Here is a 17,374-nt window from a genome sequence, read left to right on the forward strand (position 1 = left end):
TTGAATAACATCAAAAAGGGGAACAGTTACCTCAACCTTTTTGAATATCTCTACCATTTTGGGATCAGGTTCCAACTGCTTCCTGGGCTTCCTTGCAAGTTGTGGAAATGGAATGGGAGTGGTATCCTCTGCAGTGTCTGCGCCTTTTGGTGCTTCTTCTTGTGGTTGCACTTCTTCTTCTTCAGCTATGTCCTGTATGTCCTCTTCTTCTTTAACATCTTCTATTTCCACTACCTCTTCAGCTGAGGCGTGCTCTGGTGGGTTTGGCTCATCCTGATTCCTCTCTTGTAGTGTGGTTCCGGACCTCAGGGTGATGGCATTAATACAACCCTTGGGATTGGGTAATGGTTGAGAGAGAATTCTACTGGAGCTCAAAGGTTGGTTATTGGAGTTATTCATTGATCCAATCTGTGAGACAAGAGCTTACAAAGTAGCGTTCAGACCATTTAGAGTGGCATTAATGTTATTTTCCATGGTCTGATGTCTCCGATCAATAGATTGTAGTAAGTCATCATTGGCAGATGAAGAAGGATAGGTAATTTGAGAGGTCTACTGTTGGGTATTCTGTGGTCCTTGGGATTGCCTCAAGTGAGGTACTCTGTAAGGCTGATTCTGATTCTGCTACCTGTTGTTGTTATTATTCCACCTCTGATATCCCTGATTATCTCTGCCTCCTCGGTTGTTGTTGTCCCTCCAATTTTGGTTAGAATTGTCCTACCATCCATGGTTGTAATTGCCACCTTGATTGTACCCTTGGTTGGGGCGGTCATAGAAGTTATGAGTGGCTGCCACGGTGTTGTCTTCCTGTTGGAGCTGCGGATATTCATCAGTATAATGACTGTAATCAGCACAGATTCTACAAACTCTCTGTGGGACTAACTGTTGGTTTTGCTGTGCTGGAGAAGGTTGAGCTTGCTGAACTTGTTGTTGATTCAATTGCATTTGCTTCAGCAAGTTGGTCATTTCACAGATACTCTGAGTTAGAGCAGTAGTCTCTCTGCTAGAGGATACCTCTGTAACGTCTTTTGAACGGCCTTGTTTCTGCCTGTGATTCCTGGTAGATTTAGCTAAGTCACTAATCAATTGCCATGCCTCATCACTAGTCTTGTACTTTTTCATAGACCCATAGCTAGCACTTTCCAATGTGGTCTTATCTTGGGGCCTCATGCCCTGTGTGACATAACCGAGTAACACTATCTTGTCAATCATATGGTGGGGGCATGTGATGAGCGGATAATTTATACGCTTTTTGACATTGTTTTTAGTATGTTTTTAGTAGGATCTAGTTACTTTTAGGGATGTTTTTAATAGATTTTGTGTTAAATTCACATTTCTGGACTTTACTATGAGTTTGTGTGTTTTTCTGTGATTTCAGGTATTTTCTGGCTGAAATTGAGGGACTTGAGCAAAAATCAGATTCAGAGGTTGAAAAAGGACTGCTGATGCTGTTGGATTCTGACCTCCCTGCACTCAAAGTGGATTTTCTGGAGCTACAGAACTCGAAATGGCGCGCTTCCAATTGCGTTGGAAAGTAGACATCCTGGGCGTTCCAGCAATATATAATAGTCCATACTTTGGCCAAGAATTGACGACGTAAACTGGCGTTCAACGCCAGCTTTCTACCCAAATCTGGCGTCCAGCGCCAGAAAAGGATCCAAAACTAGAGTTGAACGCCCAAACTGGCACAAAAACTGGCGTTCAACTCCACAAATGGCCTCTGCACGTGCAACACTTAAGCTCAGCCCAAACACACACCAAGTGGGCCCCGGAAGTGGATTTATACATCAAATACTTACTCATGTAAACCCTAGTAGCTAGTTTATTATAAATAGGACATCTTACTATTGTATTAGGCATCTTTGGATTACCTTATGATCCTTTGATCACGTTTTAGGGGGCTGGCCATCTCGGTCATGCCTGGACCTTCACTTATGTATTTTCATACGGTAGAGTTTCTACACTCCATAGATTAAGGTGTGGAGCTCTGCTGTTCCTCAAAGATTAATGCAAAGTACTACTGTTTTCTATTCAATTCTTCTTATTTCTCTTCTAAGATATCCATTCGCACCCAAGAATGTGATGAAGGTGATGATAATGTGTGACGCTCATCATCCTTCTCCCTTATGAACGCGTGCCTGACAAACACTTCTGTTCTACATGAATTAAGCTAGAACGAATATCTCTTGGATCTCCTAACCAGAATCTTCGTGGCGTAAGCTAGAATGATGGCGGCATTCAAGAGAATCCGGAAGGTCTAAACCTTGTCTGTGGTATTCCGAGTAGGATTCAATGATTGAATGACTGTGACGAGCTCCTAACTCGCGATTGCAGGGCGTTAGTGACAGACGCAAAAGGATAGTAAATCCTATTCCAGCATGATCAAGAACCGACAGATGAATAGCCGTGCCGTGACAGGGTGCGTGAGCATATTATTCACTGAGAGGATAAGATGAAGCCATTGGCAAGGGTGATGCCTCCAGACGATTAGCCGTGCCGTGACAGGGCATTGGATCATTTTCCCGTGAGATGACCGAAAGTAGCCGTTGACAGTGGTGATGTATCACATAAAGCTAGCCATGGAAAGGAGTAAGACTGATTGGATGAAGATAGCAGGAAAGCAGAGGTTCAGAGGAACGAAAAGCATCTCCATTCGCTTATCTGAAATTCCTACCAATGTTTACATAAGTATCTCTATCCCTATTTTATTATATAATATTCGAAAACACCATTATCACTTTTATATCTGCCTGACTGAGATTTACAAGGTGACCATAGCTTGCTTCATACCAACAATCTCCGTGGGATTCGACCCTTACTCACGTAAGGTATTACTTGGACGACCCAGTGCACTTGCTGGTTAGTTGTATCGAAGTTGTGACAATCATGAATTAAGATCAGAGCACCAAGCTTTGGAGCCATTACCAGGATTTGTTCGAGCCTGGAGATCACAATTTCGTGCACCAAGTTTTTGGCGCCGTTGCCGGGGATTGTTCAAGTTTGGACAACTGACGGTTCATCTTGTTGCTCAGATTAGGTAATTTTCTTTTTGTCTTGTTTTCAAAAAAATTTTTCAAAAATCTTTCAAAAATTCTTCCTTTGTTTTCGAAAAAAAAAATTTTAAAATAAAAATGTTTTCAAAAATATATTTTCCTTTCAGAATTTTTAAGAATGAATTCTAGTGTTTCATGAAGCATGCTGAAGCCTATCTGGCTGTAAAGCCATACCTAAACTGCTTTGGGATTGGCTAATCACTTCAGTGGAGTCATGCCCAATCCTTTTGGATAGGGTATGTTAGGCTTGTCATGTCTGAATTACACTCATATTTTTATTAAAGCTTGGCTGGCTATTAAGCCATGCCTGACCCTTTGATTGGAGCTTTAAGACTAACATGGCAAGATTCCTGGAATTCATATTAAAAAATTTTGAAATCCTTATTCTTACTTCTCACAATAATTTTCGAAAAAATTAAAAGAAAATCCAAAAAAAAATTAGAAAATCATAAAAAAAAAAAATATTTTGTGTTTCTTGTTTGAGTCTTGAGTCATATCATAAGTTTGGTGTCAATTGCATATGCATCTTGCATTTTTTCGAAAATATCATGCATTCATAGTGTTCTTCATGATCTTCAAGTTGTTCTTGGTAAGTCTTCTTGTTTGATCTTGATGATTTTTTGTTTTGTTTCTTTTCATGTTTATCATATGCATTCTTGAATTCTTAGTGTCTAAGCATTAAAGAATTCTAAGTTTGGTGTCTTGCATGTTTTCTTTGCATTAAAAAATTTTTCAAAAATATGTTCTTGATGTTCATCATGACATTCATAGTGTTCTTGGTGTTCATCTTGACATTCATAGCATTCTTGCATGCATTCATTGTTTTGATCTAAAAATTTCATGCATTGCATAATTTTCATGTTTTTCATAAAAAAATTCAAAAATCAAAAAAATATCTTTCCCTTTTTCAAAAATTTTTAAAAATCAAATTGTTTCTCATGAGTCAAATCAAATTTTGAATTTGAAAATCTTATCTTTTTCAAAATCTTTTTCAAAAATCAAATCTTTTTCAAAATTCTAAGTTATTTTCGAAAATCTCAAAAATATTTTTCAAAAATCTTTTTCTTATTTTTATACCAATTTTTCGAAAATAACATAATCAATTAATGTTTTGATTCAAAAATTTGAAGTTTGTTACTTGCTTGTTAAGAAAGATTCAAACTTTAAGTTTTAGAATCATATCTTGTGATTTCTTATGAATCAAGTCATTAATTGTGATTTTAAAAATCAAATCTTTTTCAAAAACTAATTCCTATCATATCTTTTCAAAAATATCTTCTTATCTTATCTTTTTCAAAAATATATTTTCCAAATATCTTTTCTAACTTCCTAACTTCTTATCTTTTCAAAATTGGTTTTCAAAATTTGTTTCAACTAACTAACTAACTTTTTGTTTGTTTCTTAACTTTTTCAAAACCACCTAACTAATTCTCCCTTTCTAATTTTTGAAAATACCTCCCCCTTTTTCAAAAATTTCTTTTTAATTAACTAATTATTTTTATTTTTATTTTTGATTTCAAAAAATTTTCGAAAAAAAAATACTAAATATTTTTCAAAAACCATTGTTCAAAAATCACTAACTCTTTTTCAAAATAATTTTCGAAAATTATCCCTCCCCCATCTCATTTTATTTATTCATTCATATCCTAACATCTCATCTCACATCTCTTCCATCCGTACAGTTGTGTTTCTTCCTTTACATCACATTCTTTGTCTCCCCCTCTTTTCTTCCACTCACAAAGGGATCCCTATACTATGGTATAAAGGATCTCTATTATTATTATTATTTTTCTGTGCCTTCTTCTTTGTCATATGAGCAGGAGCAAGGACAAGAACATTCTTATGGAAGCAGATCCAGAACCTGAAAGGACTCTGAAGAGAAAATTAAGAGAAGCTAAAATACCAGAATCCAGAGATAACCTTTCAGAAATTTTCGAACAGGCAGAGGAGATGGCAGCCGAAAATAATGATAATGTAAGGAAGATACTTGGTGACTTTACTGCACCTAATTCTAATTTACATGGAAGAAGCATCTCCATTCCTGCCATTGGAGCAAACAACTTTGAGTTGAAACCTCAATTAGTTTCTCTGATGCAGCAGAACTGCAAGTTTCATGGACTTCCATCTGAAGATCCTTTTCAGTTCTTAACTGAATTCTTGCAGATATGTGATACTGTTAAGACTAATGGAGTAGATCCTGAAGTCTACAGGCTCATGCTTTTCCCTTTTGCTGTAAGAGACAGAGCTAGATTATGGTTGGATTCTCAACCTAAAGACAGCCTGAATTCTTGGGATAAGCTGGTCACGGCTTTCTTAGCCAAGTACTTTCCTCCTCAAAAGTTGAGCAAGCTTAGAGCTGATGTTCAAACCTTCAGACAGAAAGAAGGTGAATCTCTCTATGAAGCTTGGGAAAGATACAAACAGTTGACCAAAAAGTGTCCTTCTGACATGCTTTCAGAATGGACCATCCTGGATATATTCTATGATGGTTTATCTGAGCTATCAAAGATGTCACTGGACACTTCTGCAGGTGGATCCATTCACCTAAAGAAAACGCCTGCAGAAGCTCAAGAACTCATTGACATGGTTGCTAATAACCAGTTCATGTACACTTCTGAAAGGAATCCTGTGAGTAATGGGACGCCTATGAAGAAGGGAGTTCTTGAGGATGATACTCTGAATGCCATATTGGCTCAGAATAAAATATTGACTCAGCAAGTCAATATGATTTCTCAGAGTCTGCATGGAATGCAAGCTGCATCCAACAGTACTCAAGAGGCATCTTCTGAAGAAGAAGCTTATGATCCTGAGAACCCTGCAATAGCAGAGGTAAATTACTTAGGTGAACCTTATGGAAACACCTATAACTCAACATGGAGAAATCATCCAAATTTCTCATGGAAGGATCAAAAGCCTCAACAAGGCTTTAATAATGGTGGAAGAAACAGGTTTAGCAATAGCAAGCCTTTTCCATCATCAACTCAGCAACAGACAGAGAACTCTGAACAAAATGCTTCTAATTTAGCAAATCTAGTCTCTGATCTATCTAAGGCCACTGTAAGTTTCATGAATGAAACAAGGTCTTCCATTAGAAATCTGGAAGCACAAGTGGGCCAGCTGAGTAAAAGGATCACTGAAATCCCTCCTAGTACTCTCCCAAGCAATACAGAAGAGAACCCAAAAAGAGAGTGCAAGGCCATTGACATAAGCGCCATGGCCGAACCTCTGAGGAGAGGAGAGGACGTGAATCCCAAGGAGGAGGACCTCCTGGGACGTCCAGTGATCAATAAGGAGCTTCCCTCTGAGGAACCAACGGACTCTGAGGCTCATCTAGAGACCATAGAGATTCCATTGAACCTCCTTATGCCCTTCATGAGCTCTGATGAGTATTCCTCTTCTGAAGAGAATGAGGATGTCACTGAAGAGCAAACTGCCAAGTTTCTTGGTGCAATCATGAAGCTGAATGCCAAATTGTTTGGCATTGATGCTTGGGAAGTTGAACCTCCCTTGTTCATCAATGAACTAAGTGATCTGGATCAACTGACATTGCCTCAGAAGAGACAGGATCCTGGAAAGTTCATAATATCCTGTACCATAGGCACCATGATCTTTAAGGCTCTGTGTGACCTTGGTTCAGGAATAAACCTCATGCCCCTCTCTGTAATAGAGAAACTGGGAATCTATGGGGTGCAAGCTGCTAAAATCTCACTGGAGATGGCAGACAGCTCAAGAAAACAGGCTTATGGACAAGTAGAAGATGTATTAGTAAAGGTTGAGGGCCTTTACATACCTACTGATTTCATAGTCCTGGATACTGGAAAGGAAGAGGATGAATCCATCATCCTAGGAAGACCTTTCCTGGCCACAGCAAGAGCTGTGATTGATGTTGACAGAGGTGAAATAGTCCTTCAATGGAATGAGGACTCCCTTGTGTTTACAACTCAAGGATCTCCCTCTGCAACCATGGAGAGGAAGCAAAAAAAGCTTCTCTCCAAGCAGAGTCAACCAGAGCCCCCACAGTCAAACTCTAAGTTTGGTGTTGGGAGGCCACAACCAAACTCTAAGTTTGGTGTTGAACTCCCATATCCAAACTCTAAGTTTGGTGTTGGAGAGTCTCAACAAAGCTCTGCACATCTGTGAGGCTCCATGAGAGCCCACTGTCAAGCTATTGACATTAAAGAAGCGCTTGTTGGGAGGCAACCCAATGTTTATCTAATTCTTATTTTTATTGTTTTTCATGATTTCTTAGGTTCATGATCATGTGGAGTCACAAGATAAATATAAAAATTGAAAACGGAATCAAAAACAGCAGAAGAAAAATCACACCCTGGAGGAGCATCTGCCTAGCGTTCAAACGCCAGAACAGAGCATAGTTCTGGTGCTGAACGCCCAGAATGGGAGCATCCTGGCGCTGAACGCCCAGAACAAGCATGGTTCTGGCATTCAACGCCAGAAATGGCAGCAAATGGGCGTTGAACACCCAAAATGGGCACCAACCTGGCGCTGAACACCCAGAGTTGTGTGCAAGGGCATTTTGCATGCCTAAATTGGTGCAGGGATGTAAATGCCTTGACACCTCAAGATCTGTGGACCTCACAGGATCACCTCAGGATCTGTGGACCCCACAGGATCCCCACCTACCTCATCATCTCTCTTCCCATTCATGATCATCCCTTCTGTTTTCCATTTACCACTCACATCCATACACCCACTACCTTCAAAATTCAACATCTCTCTACCACCCAATCCCACCCATATGGCCGAATACACACTCCCATCCATCTCCTCCATATCTTCTTCATTCTTTCTTCTTTTGCTCGAGGGCGAGCAACATTCTAAGTTTGGTGTGGTAAAAAGCATAGCTTTTTTGTTTTTTCCATAACCATTGAAGGCACCTAAGGCCAGAGAAGCCTCTAGAAAGAGGAAAGGGAAGACAAAAGCTTCCATCAAGGGTCTATAGCTCAGTGGTAGAACATTTGACTGCAAATCAAGAGATCCCTGAGATACCTCAGGGGATACATTTTCTTCCACACAATTATTGGAAGCAACTAAGGGTGGAACATCAAGAGCACTCCTTCATCCTTCATGAAATCAGAGAAGATCTAAAAGCAATGAGGGAGGAGCAACAAAGACAAGGAAGAGACATAGAAGAGCTCAAGGACATCACTAAGGTAGACTCATTCCTTGTTCTTACTTTCTCTGTTTTTCATTTTCTATGTTATGTGCTTATCTATGTTTGTGTCTTCATTACATGATCATTAGTAGTTAGTAACTTTGTCTTAAAGTTATAAATGTCCTATGAATCCATCACCTCTCTTAAATGAAAAATGTTTTAATTCAAAAGAACAAGAAGTACATGAGTTTCGAATTTATCCTTGAACTTAGTTTAATTATATTGATGTGGTGACAATGCTTCTTGTTTTCTGAATGTATGCTTGAACAGTGCATATGTCTTTTGAAGTTGTTGTTTAAGAATGTTAAATATGTTGGCTCTTGAAAGAATGATGACTAGGAGACATGTTATTTGATAATCTGAAAAATCATAAAAATGATTCTTGAAGCAAGAAAAAGCAGCAAAGAACAAAGCTTGCAGAAAAAAATAGAAAAAAAAAATAGGCGAAAAAAAAATAGAAAGAAAAAGAAAAAGCAAGCAGAAAAAGCCAATAACCCTTAAAACTAAAAGGCAAGGGCAAATAAAAAGGATCCCAAGGCTTTGAGCATCAGTGGATAGGAGGGCCTAAAGGAATAAAATCCTGGTCTAAGCGGCTAAACCAAGTTGTCCCTAACCATGTGCTTGTGGCGTGTAGGTGTCAAGTGAAAACTTGAGACTGAGCGGTTAAAGTCAAGGTCCAAAGCAAAAAAAAGAGTGTGCTTAAGAACCCTGGACACCTCTAATTGGGGACTTTAGCAAAGCTGAGTCACAATCTGAAAAGGTTCACCCAATTATGTGTCTGTGGCATTTATGTATCCGGTGGTAATACTGGAAAACAAAGTGCTTAGGGCCACGGCCAAGACTCATAAAATAGCTGTGTTCAAGAATCATCATACTGAACTAGGAGAATCAATAACACTATCTGAACTCTGAGTTCCTATAGATGCCAATCATTCTGAACCTCAATGGATAAAGTGAGATGCCAAAACTATTCAAGAGGCAAAAAGCTATAAGTCCCGCTCATATAATTGAAGCTCTATTTCATTGATAGTTTGGAATTTATAGTATATTCTATTCTTTTTATCCTATTTTGATTTTCAGTTGCTTGGGGACAAGCAACAATTTAAGTTTGGTGTTGTGATGAGCGGATAATTTATACGCTTTTTGACATTGTTTTTAGTATGTTTTTAGTAGGATCTAGTTACTTTTAGGGATGTTTTTAATAGATTTTGTGTTAAATTCACATTTCTGGACTTTACTATGAGTTTGTGTGTTTTTCTGTGATTTCAGGTATTTTCTGGCTGAAATTGAGGGACTTGAGCAAAAATCAGATTCAGAGGTTGAAAAAGGACTGCTGATGCTGTTGGATTCTGACCTCCCTGCACTCAAAGTGGCTTTTCTGGAGCTACAGAACTCCAAATGGCGCGCTTCCAATTGAGTTGGAAAGTAGACATCCAGGGCGTTCCAGCAATATATAATAGTCCATACTTTGGCCAAGAATTGACGACGTAAACTGGCATTCAACGCCAGCTTTCTACCCAAATCTGGCGTCCAGCGCCAGAAAAGGATCCAAAACCAGAGTTGAACGCCCAAACTGGCACAAAAACTGGCGTTCAACTCCACAAATGGCCTCTGCACGTGCAACACTTAAGCTCAGCCCAAACACACACCAAGTGGGCCCCGGAAGTGGATTTATACATCAAATACTTACTCATGTAAACCCTAGTAGCTAGTTTATTATAAATAGGACCTCTTACTATTGTATTAGGCATCTTTGGATTACCTTATGATCCTTTGATCACGTTTTAGGGGGCTGGCCATCTCGGCCATGCCTGGACCTTCTCTTATGTATTTTCATACGGTAGAGTTTCTACACTCCATAGATTAAGGTGTGGAGCTCTGCTGTTCCTCAAAGATTAATGCAAAGTACTACTGTTTTCTATTCAATTCTTCTTATTTCTCTTCTAAGATATCCATTCGCACCCAAGAACGTGATGAAGGTGATGATAATGTGTGACGCTCATCATCCTTCTCCCTTATGAACGCGTGCCTGACAAACACTTCTGTTCTACATGAATTAAGCTAGAACGAATATCTCTTGGATCTCCTAACCAGAATCTTCGTGCCGTAAGCTAGAATGATGGCGGCATTCAAGAGAATCCGGAAGGTCTAAACCTTGTCTGTGGTATTCCGAGTAGGATTCAATGATTGAATGACTGTGACGAGCTCCTAACTCGCGATTGCAGGGCGTTAGTGACAGACGCAAAAGGATAGTAAGAGCCCGTTTGGGAAGTAGCAGAAGCTACTTTTTTTGACTTTTGGATTATGAAAAGTCATAATCTGCGTGTTTGGCACCATCTTAAAAAAAGCTTTTAACTTCCCGAAAAGTTAATTTACAGCTTTTTGAAGAAGTAAAAATATATGACTTCTCGGCTTTTTGATAAGTCATTCTACCACTTTTTTTTTAAATTAATTTCAAAACAAAAAAAAAATCTACTCTGTGAAAACTATTGACTCTTCACCACTATTTTCACTCAAGCTCTGCTAGAAGCATTGGCCTTCCACCATCATTCCACCATCATTCTCATGCAATGTTCCAAACCTCACCATCATTTTCACGTAATGATTCATCTGATGAAAGTATTGATCCTCTACCACCATTTTCATTTTCAGACACTATTGCATCTGAAGAACAACCTACTGCATATATTCCTTCTAAGTATTTTTTTATCATTTTATCACTCTATTTTTTATTATTAAATTTGTATTTAACTGTGGTATGAAATTTTAGTTTTAATTTTATTTTTTTCACATGTGATTTTATAGCTTGCTATTATTTTCATAGTTAATTATAGCAAGTTCTTGATCTCAATAAAGGAGAAGGGAGTTCTAATAGGAGTAAAATAAAAAACAACAACAAAATATACATTGACACATTTTATAGTTATTTTTTATTTTCACCTACCATATCATACACAATATTAGTGATTAGATTAGGTAAAATCAACATTCAATATTGAAAAATATTTGTTATTATCGTTATTTTAATATTCATCCTCTTTTGTAAAAAAAAATTTATTTTTTGAGTTATTTATCCAAACACTACAACTTCAAAATAAGTACTTTTATAACTAAAAATCCAAATACAAAATAACTTATTTATAAGCTACTATTAATAAAAGTCATTATGCTTTAAGCTCTTTTTTCCAAAAGAACTTATTTAAGTTATTTACCCAAACTGGGCCTAAATCCTATTCCAGCATGATCGAGAACCGACAGATGAATAGCCGTGCCGTGACAGGGTGCGTGAGCATATTATTCACTGAGAGGATAAGATGAAGCCATTGGCAAGGGTGATGCCTCCAGACGATTAGCCGTGCCGTGACAGGGCATTGGATCATTTTCCCGTGAGATGACCGAAAGTAGCCGTTGACAGTGGTGATGTATCACATAAAGCCAGCCATGGAAAGGAGTAAGACTGATTGGATGAAGATAGCAGGAAAGCAGAGGTTCAGAGGAACGAAAAGCATCTCCATTCGCTTATCTGAAATTCCTACCAATGTTTACATAAGTATCTCTATCCCTATTTTATTATATAATATTCGAAAACACCATTATCACTTTTATATCTGCCTGACTGAGATTTACAAGGTGACCATAGCTTGCTTCATACCAACAATCTCCGTGGGATTCGACCCTTACTCACGTAAGGTATTACTTGGACGACCCAGTGCACTTGCTGGTTAGTTGTATCGAAGTTGTGACAATCATGAATTAAGATAAGAGCACCAAGCTTTGGAGCCATTACCAGGATTTGTTCGAGCCTGGAGATCACAATTTTGTGCACCAGCATGCTTCCAGAAGATTATTGAAGTGCTCTCAGTATTCATAAAGCGTCTCGGATTCATCCTGAACAATCATGGAAATATCTTTCTTCAGTTTATCAGTAACTTCAGCTGGAAAGAACTTTTCCAAAAATTCTCTTCTGAGTGTATCCCAGTTGGATACAGCTGTTGCTGGTTGAGTGTAGTACCACTCTTTTGCCTTTCCCTCAAGAGAAAACGGGAAAGCTTTCAGCAAAATTGAAGTTTCATCTGCACCATCACACCTGACAGTAGAACAGGCTGCCTGAAAATCTCTCAGGTGCTTGATAGGCTCTTGAGCAGGTAAGCCATGAAACTTGGGCATCAAATTGAGCAGCGCGGTCTTTATTTCAAAATCTATAGCCACCGCTGGATGATGCGCTTGGAACGGTTGCATTGAAAAATCAGGGGCTCCAGCCTCCTGGATAGTAACTCTTCTGGCTGCCGCCATGTTACCTGTACGTAAATCAACCGAATTAGTAGAACGGGAGCTGGTTTCTTCCTCAAATGGTGTTTCAAATCCGCCCTCAGAGAGGGCTAACTGACGCCGAGCTTGCTTTATTCGTGAAATAGTTCTTTCAATCTCAGGATCGAAGACTGGCAAGCTTGGATCAGGAAGTGAACACGTCATCTAACGAAAGAAACAAGCAGCTCATAGTAGCAAAATAAAATAAAATGCAAATAAATAAATTCTAATTAATAACTTTAGCACTCTATTGCAACTCCCCGGCAACGGTGCCAAAAATTGATGCAAGCGGAAATTGGCGAGTTAAGAATGATTATAAATTATGCGTTGCTAGTATAGTTCTCAACCAACCAGAAATCCGCTTATCAATTTAAAAAGGGGTGTCACAGAAATTAAAATTAAAATACTGGGAGTATGAATCCCAGGTCGTCTCCCAACGAGTTGCAGGAAAGTGTGCTATTTTATTAATCAGAAGGTTTTCAAAAAGGGTTGAGTTGAATGACAGAAAATTAAATTAGAGAATGTATATAAATATAAATAAAAGCCTTGACTGGGAGTTGATTAGATGGAAGCCCTATTCTTGTTGCAGTACTCTCAAGATTAATTGACAATTGAGATTTATTGTGTTTAGTTGTCCCTTACTAAATAAGGGAAAGTCAAACAAGTTAGAATGTTGTTCTATCCACAGGTTCCAATCCACTCTTGGGAGGATTGGTGTTAGTGACTAGAGAGCAATCTAACAATAAACCCAATTACAATCTTTCTCTTGAGCATTCCAACTCAAGGATTCCTTTCATCGACTCCCCATTAAGTTAGGGGACTACTCGCTCATTGTAAATGTAAAATTCATAACGTAAGAAAGTTAATTAAAGAAAGACATGATAAATAATGCTCAAAAGATTAAATTAAAATAAAAGTGATACTTGTATTAATAAATGCTAAAATAATCCAATAGTAAAATTAAGTAAATTAAGGAACATGGAAGAGTAAAAGACAAGTGAAGAGAACGAACTAGAATGTCCAAGTCTTGATGAGGCAATAACTCTTCTCAATCTCCCAATGCAAAGATAACAAAAAATAACTAATCCTAAAAAACTATGAATGTGTAGAGAGAAAACCTAGAGGAGGAGTAGAACTAGATCTAAAAACTAAAACTATGTGGAATGAATGTTCTCTCTGGTTTCTGCATGTTCTCTGGCTCTAGTCTGCTTTTCTGGGCCTAAAACTGGGTCAAAGTGGGGACCGAAATCGCCCCCAGTGATTCTGCAGATTATGCAGATCGCGCATGTCACGCGATCGCGTCGCTCATGCGGACGCGTCATTCGGCGTTCTGCTTTGCCACGCGGTTGCGTCATCCATGCGGCCGCGTCACTGCGAATCGCTCTTCTCCGCGCGGTCGCGTCATCCATGCGGCCGCGTCGCTTCTCGCTGGTCATCTCCTCAATTTCTTGTGTTCCTTCCATTTTTGCAAGCTTCCTTCCCAATCTCCAACCCATTCATGCCCTATAAAGCCTGAAACACTTAACACACAGATCACGGCATCAAATGGAATAAAGGGGAAATAAAATACATAATTAAAAGTCTCTAGGAAGCAAGTTTTCAATCATGCAATAACTTTAGGAAGGAAATATAAATGCATGCTTATTTAATGAATAAGTGGGCAAAGATCATGATAAAACCACACCTTTAAACACAATATAAACCATAAAATAGTGGTTTATCATCCGTTCTACCTTAGATTGAATGAGTATCTCTGGGATTCCTTAATCAGAATCTTCGTGGTATAAGTTAGAATCCATGGACGGCCATTCTTGAGATCCGGAAAGTCTAAACCTTGTCTGTGGTATTTCGAGTAGGTTCTGGGAAGGGATGGCTGCGACGAGCTTCAAACTCGCGAGTGCTGGGCGTAGTGACAGACGCAAAAGGATCAATGGATCCTATTCCAGTATGATCGAGAACTGACAGATGATTAGCCATGCAGTGACAGTGCATTGGACCATTTTCACTGAGAGGACAGGATGTAGCCATTGACAATGGTGATGCCTAACATACAGCTTGCCATAGAAAGGAGTATGAATGATTGGATAAAGATAATAGGAAAGCAGAGGTTCAGGAGGAACATGCATCTTCATACGCTTATCTGAAATTCTCACCAATGAATTACATAAGTATCTCTATCTTTAAATTTACGTTTTATTTATCTTTTAATTATTAAATCTCCATAACCATATGAATCTTCCTGACTGGGATTTACAAGGTGACCATAGCTTGCTTCAAGCCGACAATCTCCGTGGGATCGACCCTTACTCACGTAAGGTTTATTACTTGGACGACCCAGTGCACTTGCTGGTTAGTTGTGCGAAGTTGTGACAAAGAACTAAGATTATGAACATGCGTATTGAGTTTTTAGCGCCGTTACCAAGGAATGGAACCGTCACAATTTCTGCACACCAAGTTTTTGGCGCCGTTGCCGGGGATTGTTCGAGTTTGGACAACTGACGGTTCATCTTGTTGCTCAGATTAGGTAATTTTATTTTAATTTTAAGCTTTTTATTTCTTATTTTCGAAAAAATACAAAAAAAAATTCTTCTTTTTCGTTTTTCCCAATTAATTTTCGAAAAATAAAAAAAAATTTAATAAAATCATAAAGCCAAAAATACTTTGTGTCTCTTGTTTGAGTTTTAAGTTTGGTGTCAATTGCATTTTTTTTTATTTTCTAAAAATTATTTTCGAAAATTTCATGCATTGCATTCTTCATGATCTTCAAGTTGTTCTTGGCCAGTCTTCTTGTTTGATCTTCATATTTTCTTTTTTTTTTATGTCTTTTCTTGTTTTTCATATGCATTCTTGAATTCTTAATGTTTCAACATTAAAAATTTCTAAGTTTAGTGTCTTGCATGTTTTTCTTTTCTTAAAAAATTTTCAAAAATAAGTCTTGATGTTCATCTTGATCTTCAAAGTATTCTTGCATATTTTTCTTGTTATGATTCATAATTTTCATGTTTTGAGTCTTTTTGATGTTTTTCTCTTTCTTCATTAAAAATTCAAAAATCAAAAAAATATCTTTCCTTTTTTCTCTCATAAAATTCGAAAATTTGAGTTGACTTTTTCAAAAATTTTTAAAATCTAGTTGTTTCTTATGAGTCAAATCAAATTTTCAATTTAAAAATTCTATCTTTTTCAAATCTTTTTCAAAAAAATCAAATATTTTTCATTTTTTCTTTCATATTTTTGAAAATTTCAAATTGATTTTCAAAAATCTTTTTCTTATTTTGTTTCATAATTTCAAAATCTTTACTAACAATTAATGTGATTGATTCAGAAAATTTTTAAGTTAGTTACTTGCCTAGTAAGAAAGGTTCAATCTTTAAATTTTAAAATCATATCTTTTTGTTTCTTGTTAGTCAAGTAATCAACTTTAATTTTCAAAATCAAATCTTTTTAAATTTCTTTTCCAAATCTTTTTCAAAATAAGTTTCAATCACATCTTTTCAAAATCAATTTCAAAATCTTTTCTAACTTCTTTTCTAACCTCTTATCTTTTCAAAAATTGATTTTCAAATCTTTTTCAAACTAATCCTATCTTTTTGTTTGATTCTTATCTTTTTTCAAAACTACCTAACTAATTCTATCTCTAATTTTTGAAAATCACCTTCATCTTTTTCAAAATTCCTTTTTAAATTAACTAATTGTTTTAAATTTAATTTAATTTGATTTAATTTCTCCTTTCTTAATTTTTGAATTTTTAATTTTAATTCTAATTTAAAAACAAAAATACTTTTATTTTATTTTATCTAATTTTCGAAAATTCCTCTCCCTCACCTCCTTCTATTTATTTATTTATTTACTAACACTCCTCTTCATCGAAGAATTCGAACCTACTCCTCACCCTTGTGTTTGGATTCTCCTTCTTCTATTCATATCTTCTTCTACTCACATAAAGGAATCTCTATACTATGACATAGAGGATTCCATATTTTCTGTTCTCTTCTTTTTCATATGAGTAGGAACAAGGACAAGAACATTCTTGTTGAAGCTGATCCTGAACCTGAAAGAACTCTAAAGAGGAAGCTAAGGGAAGCTAAAGCACAACTCTCTGGAGAAAATCTGACAGAAATTTTCGAAAAAGAAGGAGACATGGCTGAAAATAATAACAATGCAAGGAAGATGCTTGGTGACTTTACTGCACCTAATTCCAATTTACATGGAAGAAGCATCTCAATCCCTGCCATTGGAGCAAACAATTTTGAGCTGAAACCTCAATTAGTTTCTCTGATGCAACAGAATTGCAAGTTTTATGGACTTCCATCCAAAGATCCTTTTCAGTTCTTAACTGAATTCTTGCAGATATGTGATACTGTTAAGACCAATGGGGTTGATCCCGAGGTCTACAGGCTTATGCTTTTCCCATTTGCTGTAAGAGACAGAGCTAGAATATGGTTGGACTCTCAACCTAAAGACAGCCTGAACTCTTGGGATAAGCTGGTCATGACTTTCTTAGCCAAGTTCTTTCCTCCTCAAAAGCTTAGCAAGCTTAGAGTGGATGTTCAAACCTTCAGACAGAAGGAAGGTGAATCCCTCTATGAAGCTTGGGAGAGATACAAGGAACTGACCAAAAAGTGTCCTTCTGACATGCTTTCAGAATAGACCATCCTGGATATATTCTATGATGGTCTGTCTGAATTATCAAAGATGTAATTGGACCATTCTGCAGGTGGATCCATTCACCTAAAGAAAACGCCTGCAGAAGCTCAAGAACTCATTGACATGGTTGCAAATAACCAATTCATGTACACTTCTGAAAGGAATCCTGTGAGTAATGGGACGCCTCAGAGGAAAGGAG

At 37.5% G+C, this 17,374-nt stretch overlaps 2 non-coding genes across 2 annotated transcripts; both read right to left on the reverse strand.

Annotated features, from left to right (window-relative positions):
* Positions 1–5,396: 5,396 nt before the first annotated feature.
* Positions 5,397–5,504, reverse strand: LOC148568640 (small nucleolar RNA R71). The gene has a single exon (XR_015882594.1). It is a non-coding gene; the product is annotated as a small nucleolar RNA R71 (small nucleolar RNA).
* Positions 5,505–17,061: 11,557 nt separating this feature from the next.
* Positions 17,062–17,169, reverse strand: LOC148568641 (small nucleolar RNA R71). The gene has a single exon (XR_015882596.1). It is a non-coding gene; the product is annotated as a small nucleolar RNA R71 (small nucleolar RNA).
* Between the last annotated feature and the right edge of the window lie 205 nt (positions 17,170–17,374).

The sequence above is a fragment of the Arachis ipaensis genome, chromosome B4 (assembly GCF_059453495.1).
Source record: "Arachis ipaensis isolate K30076 ecotype BB chromosome B4, ASM5945349v1, whole genome shotgun sequence".
Lineage (NCBI taxonomy): Eukaryota > Viridiplantae > Streptophyta > Magnoliopsida > Fabales > Fabaceae > Arachis > Arachis ipaensis.